The sequence below is a fragment of the Moschus berezovskii genome, chromosome X (genome assembly GCF_049115385.1).
Source record: "Moschus berezovskii isolate FMDL1 chromosome X, NW_MosBer_1.0, whole genome shotgun sequence".
NCBI lineage: Eukaryota > Metazoa > Chordata > Mammalia > Artiodactyla > Moschidae > Moschus > Moschus berezovskii.
In genome coordinates this window covers 122,347,490-122,354,011 of record NC_142488.1, presented here as the reverse complement: position 1 = coordinate 122,354,011, position 6,522 = coordinate 122,347,490, and positions in this window count along the sequence as shown.

Here is a 6,522-nt window from a genome sequence, read left to right as displayed (position 1 = left end):
TTGTTTTCTTTGTCTTTATTTCATTTATTTCTGCTCTGACCTTTATGATTTCTTTCCTTCTGCTACCTTTGGATTTTGTTTGTTCTTGTTCTTCTAGTTGCTTTAGGTGTAAGCTCAGCTGTTTATTTGGGATTTCTCTTGTTTCCTGAGGTAAGATTGTATTGCTATAAACTTCCTTCTTAGAAATGCTTTTGCTGCATCCCATGGGTATTGGGTCATTGTGTTTTCATTGTCATTTTTCTAGTTTTTTTCTCTTTGATTTCTTCAATGATCTCTTGGTTATTAAGTAGTATATTGTTTAGCCTCCATGTGTCTGTGTTTTTTGCAGTTTTTTCTCTGTAATTGTTTTCTAATCTCATAGTGCTGTGGTCAGAAAACATGCTTGATATGATTTTAATTTTATTAAATATACTGAGACTTGTTTTGTTACCCAAGATGTGATGTACCCTGGAGAATTCATAGTCCTCTTGCTTCTGTTGTCTGTCTTCTGGTGGGTGAGGTTGGTCCAGGGGCTTGTGTAGACTTTCTGGTGAGAGGGACTGGTGCCTGCATTCTGGTGGGTGGAGCTGAGTTTTTTCTCTCTGATAGGTAGGGACTGCATAAGGTGATGTGTTTTGGGGTGTCTGTGAGCTTAGAATGACTTTAGGCAGCATGTCTGCTGATGGGTGGTGCTGTATTCTTGTCTTGCTGGTTGTTTGGCATGAGGTGTCTAGCACCAGAGCCTGCAGGTACTTGGGTGGAGCCAGGTCTTGGTATTGAGATAGATACTTCTAGGTAGGTCTCCGGACCTGCTGTGTGCACTGTGGGACCAGCTCAGACTCTGACTTGGCCCAATGTGCATGTGTGCTTCCCCCCAGATTCCACTGCTGCTAAAGCTAGACTGGTCTCAGTTGTGGGAACACTTGATGTCTATTGAGATATTCTATAGATGCAGGATTTAGCAAGCCAATCACAGGGATTTAATCTGTGTCTTGTGCAGATGCATGGAGAGATTTCCAGTCCTCCTCCTTAGCCACAGTGCCCCTGGGATTCAGCTTTGGTTTTGGCTCCACGTCTGTGTGTGTGCCACCCTCAGTCATCTGTTCCCTGCCCAAGTGAGAGAAATCAAAAGCAGTGGCTGACTGGGGCTTACTCACTCAGGACTGGGAGGAGTATGGTGGCCACAACTGGTTGTGGAACTCCTCACCTGTGTCCCTTAAGGCTGTCTTTTCACAACCCACAGCTGTCTACACCCTGGGTCTGCTCTCCAAACCTCACTTTCCAGTACTGAACCCCCTCTGCAACAGGAGACACACAACTCAGGCTGGGGTGCGCAGAGCTGTGGCACAGACCATGCGCATAGTTCTTCCTTTGTGCTACCTTCTGCGGACCATGCCCTGCATTATTCCCCTTAGATCCCCAGAAGGCCCCTCTCCGTTGGAGCTAATTTCCTCACCGTGAGGGGCTTTTTCTGAGTGAAGGAATGTCTCCTCACCTTCGGCTTCCCTCCAGGGTTGCTGGTCCCTTTTCTGATTTCTCTTTTCTTTCTTTCATCCTACCTGGTTGCAAAAGGATTTTTCTTGCCCTTTTACGTCTCTGAAGTCTTTTGCTAATGTTCAGCAAATACCCTATGAGAATTGTTCCATTTGTAGATGTATTCTTGATGTACCCATGAAGAGACGCAAATGCCACATCATCGTATTCTGCCATCTTGACTCCTCCTCTTGTCCATTTTTTAACTGGAGTATTTGTTTTCCTGCTGTTGAGTTATAAGAGCTGAGTGCTGGTTGCTATAAATCTTGTCCCCTTTCTCAGTCTCTATCTGATCTCTAGTGGTTGAGCCCCATAGATTTTTCCAGTGATCCCCATTAGGTGAAACTTAAATGGGCCTTCCTGGAAGTGTCCTGTAATACCTTGGACTCTATTTTCCCACTGGAGGAACCAAAAGCTCAGGGAGGCCCTCTCAGTGCAGCACTGTGCTGGCATGGGGGAAGGGTCTTGCAGTCAAAGTGAAACTACTCTTTCTATCCTTCCCATGTAGTCCTTCTCAGTCTCTGTTGTCCAGGGAGGTGTTTCAGCCTTATCCCTGGGTTCTGGAATTTTCACAATGGAATCCTTTCTATGGATAGTGACTAGTTCGTCTTCTCCTAAGGGGGACTAAAATCATGAACAATCTATGTCATCATCTTAATGATGTCACCTTGACAGTGACTCTTTCTACAGCACTGGATAGCTCAGTCCTAAGGCTGTTTACATAGGAGGAGGCAAGAACAACATAGTAGTGCACCATTCTGCAAATTCTTTTCACACAAAATTGTTTCATGAATGAATGAATGGATGGCTCCATGGGTCAGGGCATTTCATGCTTGGGTGATGGAGAAAAAAAGGTCATATATTATCAAAGCTTGTTCCTCTTTGAAAATTTAGCTAGTTGGATAGCAAGGCTAAGAAAGTTTATGATAACATTCTGTCAGTTGGTGGTATTATGGCAAATTGAGAAACCTCAGTGTGACCTTTGATTGTTGGCTAGGGAGAAGCAGGTCCATCTAGGACTTAGCCTGTATCACTGTTACTTGAGTCATTTTCACCTGCATCATTCAGTGTGGAAAATATATGTGCCACAGGGACTTGACCTCTGGCTGCTCAAAATGCATACTTTTTCTAGTTTCCATGGAGATGGTTGAAGTGAGGCCAGCTTGGGTCGTGTACATGGCTGTGTCTGGGGAGCATATTAGAATTATCTCTGTGATCAATTCTACTGCTCTTCCAGGAGGGAGCATACATTACTATTCTTTGGTGCTAGAATAGTTTTGGGCATGGAAAAGGACAAAGATTGTGCCTTGGTTTTTGAAATGGCCGAGTGTCCTCTGAATTGAAGCACACTAGTCAGAATACCAGAGAAGGCAATGGCAAGCCACTCCAGTACTCTTGCCTAGAAAATCCCCATGGATGGAGGAGCCTGGTAGGCTGCAGTCCGTGGGGTCGCTAAGGGTCGGACACGACTGAGCAACTTCACTTTCACTTTTCACTTTCCACTTTCACACATTGGAGAAGGAAATGGCAACCCACTCCAGTGTTCTTGCCTGGAGAATCCCAGGGACAGAGGAGCCTGGTGGGCTTCCGTCTATGGGGTCACACAGAGTCACACACGACTGAAGTGACTTAGCAGCAGCAGCAGCAGCAGCAGCAGTCAGAATACAGACATAAAACATGACTAATGAGAGCTGGAAAGTAGGATAAATTGTATTATAAAGTGGAAAAGCTAAGCAGGAGAGGAGCTGCAGACTGTGAGGAGCAATGTGAGCAATAAAATTCCAGAGGTTTAGTGAGCAAGGGGTAAGTCTGTCTGGATTACCTCAGAGATGCCTACTGGCCTTTAGAGAAAGGGATATTTAGGGTATTGCATGCATTCAAGATGAGAAGAGGAGCTTTCAAAGGATGTAGAGTACACCCTTAGGTGGCAATCAAGAAATTGAAGGTGGGAGGAAAGGGGAAGCTCCACTTACTGGGGACAAAGACCCAACTCAAAAGAGAGTTTGGAATGATAGAGAATGGAGATGGTGAAAAGTCTATGTTCTGTAACCTACTGATACACCTTCAGTTCAGTTCAGTCGCTTAGTCGTGTCCGACTCTTTGCGACCCCATGAATCACAGCATGCCAGGCCTCCCTGTCCATCACCAACTCCCAGAGTTCACTCAGACTCATGTCCATCGAGTCGGTGATGCCATCCAGCCATCTCATTCTGTCATCCCCATCTCCTCCTGCCCCCAATCCCTCCCAGCATCAGAGTCTTTTCCAGGGATCTGTTATATTTGATACCTTCTATTTTCTGGTATGATCTTCAGTAGAATCCATAGAGGGAAGATCTTGTTTTTGAGAAAGAAGCAAATTCCAGTATATCTGGTTGTGCTTGGAGGAAAGGCAGCTGAATTCTAAACATGTGAGAGGAGAGAGAGAGAGAGAAAGAAAGAAAGGAAAGACAGCAGACTAAGAACCTTAAGTTCATTAGCAAAAATAGGAAATGCAGCCAGAGGCTACAGATCAGTGAAAAGACCTCACAAGACCACCTTGACAGCTGGTTACAGGAGAACCAAGAGAGTGAGCTACTATAGAAGATATAAAAGAGTCAATCAAGAACTAATTTTTATGAGCACAAACTGAATTTAATGGATGACCTGTAGTGCTGTCACGTGCTGAGAAGTAGCTTCTTACAGATCTACATGAAAGTAGCCACTAATGTGAAGCCAGTTTTATATTTGCTAATTCATTGAATCCCAGCAACAATTCTGGGAAATGGGTACTGTATTCATATTTTCATCTTAGATATGAGAAAAATGTGAGTCTCAGGTTAAGTGATTTATTGTATGTGATATGAGTAAGTGACAGAGTTGAGTTTCTTTAGACGTTTTTTCTCTAGATTCCTGGTTAAGTGCTCTGCTCTTTGGATCACCAATTTCTCATGCTATTCTGTGTACAAATTCCAAATGAAAAATACACATTTAATGTAGAGAATTTCCAAATGGTATAGGTGGCTGCCTGGCCACCTAGACAGGTTAACATAAGAAAATATTGCCTTTTGTTGTTGTTGGTTCCAAGTAGGAAAAGGAGTACGTCAAAGCTGTATATTGTCACCCTGCTTATTTAACTTATATGCAGAGTACATCATGAGGAACGCTGGACTGGAAGAAGCACAAGCTGGAATCAAGATTGCTGGGAGAAATATCAATAACCTCAGATATGCAGATGACACTACCCTTATGGCAGAAAGTGAAGAGGAACTCAAAAGCTTCTTGATGAAAGTGAAAGCGGAGAGTGAAAAGGTTGGCTTGAAGCTCAACATTCAGAAAACGAAGATCATGGCATCTGGTCCCATCACTTCATGGGAAATAGATGGAAAAACAGTGGAAACAGTGTCAGACTTTATTTTTGGGGCTCCAAAATCACTGCAGATGCTGATTGCAGCCATGAAATTAAAAGACGCTTACTCCTTGGAAGGAAAGTTATGACCAACCTAGATAGTATATTGAAAAGCAGAGACGTTACTTTGCCAACCAAGGTCCGTCTAGTCAAGGCTATGGTGTTTCCCGTGGTCATGTATGGATGTGATAGTTGGACTGTGAAGAAAGCTGATTGCCAAAGAATTGATGCTTTTGAACTGTGGTGCTGGAGAAGACTCTTGAGAGTCCCTTGTACTGCAAGGAGATCCAACCAGTCCATTCTAAAGGAGATCAATCCTGGGTGTTCATTGGAAGGACTGATGCTGAAGCTGAAACTCCAATACTTTGGCCACCTCATGCGACGAGTTGACTCAATGGAAAAGAGTCTGATGCTGGGAGGGATTGGGGGTGGGAGGAGACAGGAACGACAGAGAATGAGATGGCTGGATGGCATCACCGACTCGATGGATATGAGTTTGAGTGAACTCCAGGAGTTGGTGATGGACAGGGAGGCCTAGCATACTGTGATTCATGGGGTCACAGAGTCGGACACGACTGAGCGACTGAACTGAACTGCACTGAACTGATGCTTTTCCAAGATAATCTGACAGATACTGAATCATCAAAAATATCTACAAACAGTAAATGCTGGAGAGAATGTGGAGAGAAGGGAACCCTTCTACATTAGCCAAGACATGGAAGCAACCTAAATGTCCACTGACAGAAGAATGGATAAAGAGGATATGGTACATATATACAATGTAATATTACTCAGTCATCAAAAAGAATGAAATAATGCCATTTACAGCAACATGGATGGACCAAGAGAGTGTCATACTGGGTGAAGTAAGTCAGACAGAAAAGAAGAAATATTATATGACATCCCTTATATGTGGAATATAAAAGGAAACAATACAAATGAACTTACTTACAGAACAAACAAACTCACAGACTTCAAGAACGAGCTTATGCATGCCGGGGAGAAGGGACAGTTAGGGAGTTTTGGGTGTACATGTACATAGTGCTATATCAAAAAGGATAACCAATTACTACTATATGTGGGCTTCCGTCTATGGGGTCACACAGAGTCAGACACAACTGAAGTGACTTAGCAGCAGCAGCAGCAACACATGGAACTCTGCTCAGTGTTATATGGCAGCCTGGATGGGAGGGGAGTTTGGAGGAGAATGGATATATGTATATGTATGGCTTAGTCCCTTCATTGTTCACCTGAAACTATCACAACATTGTTTGTTAATCAGCTATACCCCAATACAAAATAAAAAGTTTTTCAGTTCAGTTCAGTTGCTCAGTTGTGTCCGACTCTTTGTGACCCCATGAATCACAGCACGCCAGGCCTCCCTGTCCATCACCAACTCCCGGAGTTCACTCAAACTCATGTCCATCGAGTCAGTGACGCCATCCAGCCATCTCATTCTCTGTCGTCCCCTTCTCCTCCTGCCCCCAATCCCTCCCAACATCAGAGTCTTTTCCAGTGAGTCAACCCTTCGCATGAGGTGGCCAAAGTATTGGAGTTTCAGCTTTAGCATCAGTCCTTCCAATGAACACCCAGGATTGATCTCCTTTAGAATGGACTGGTTGGAT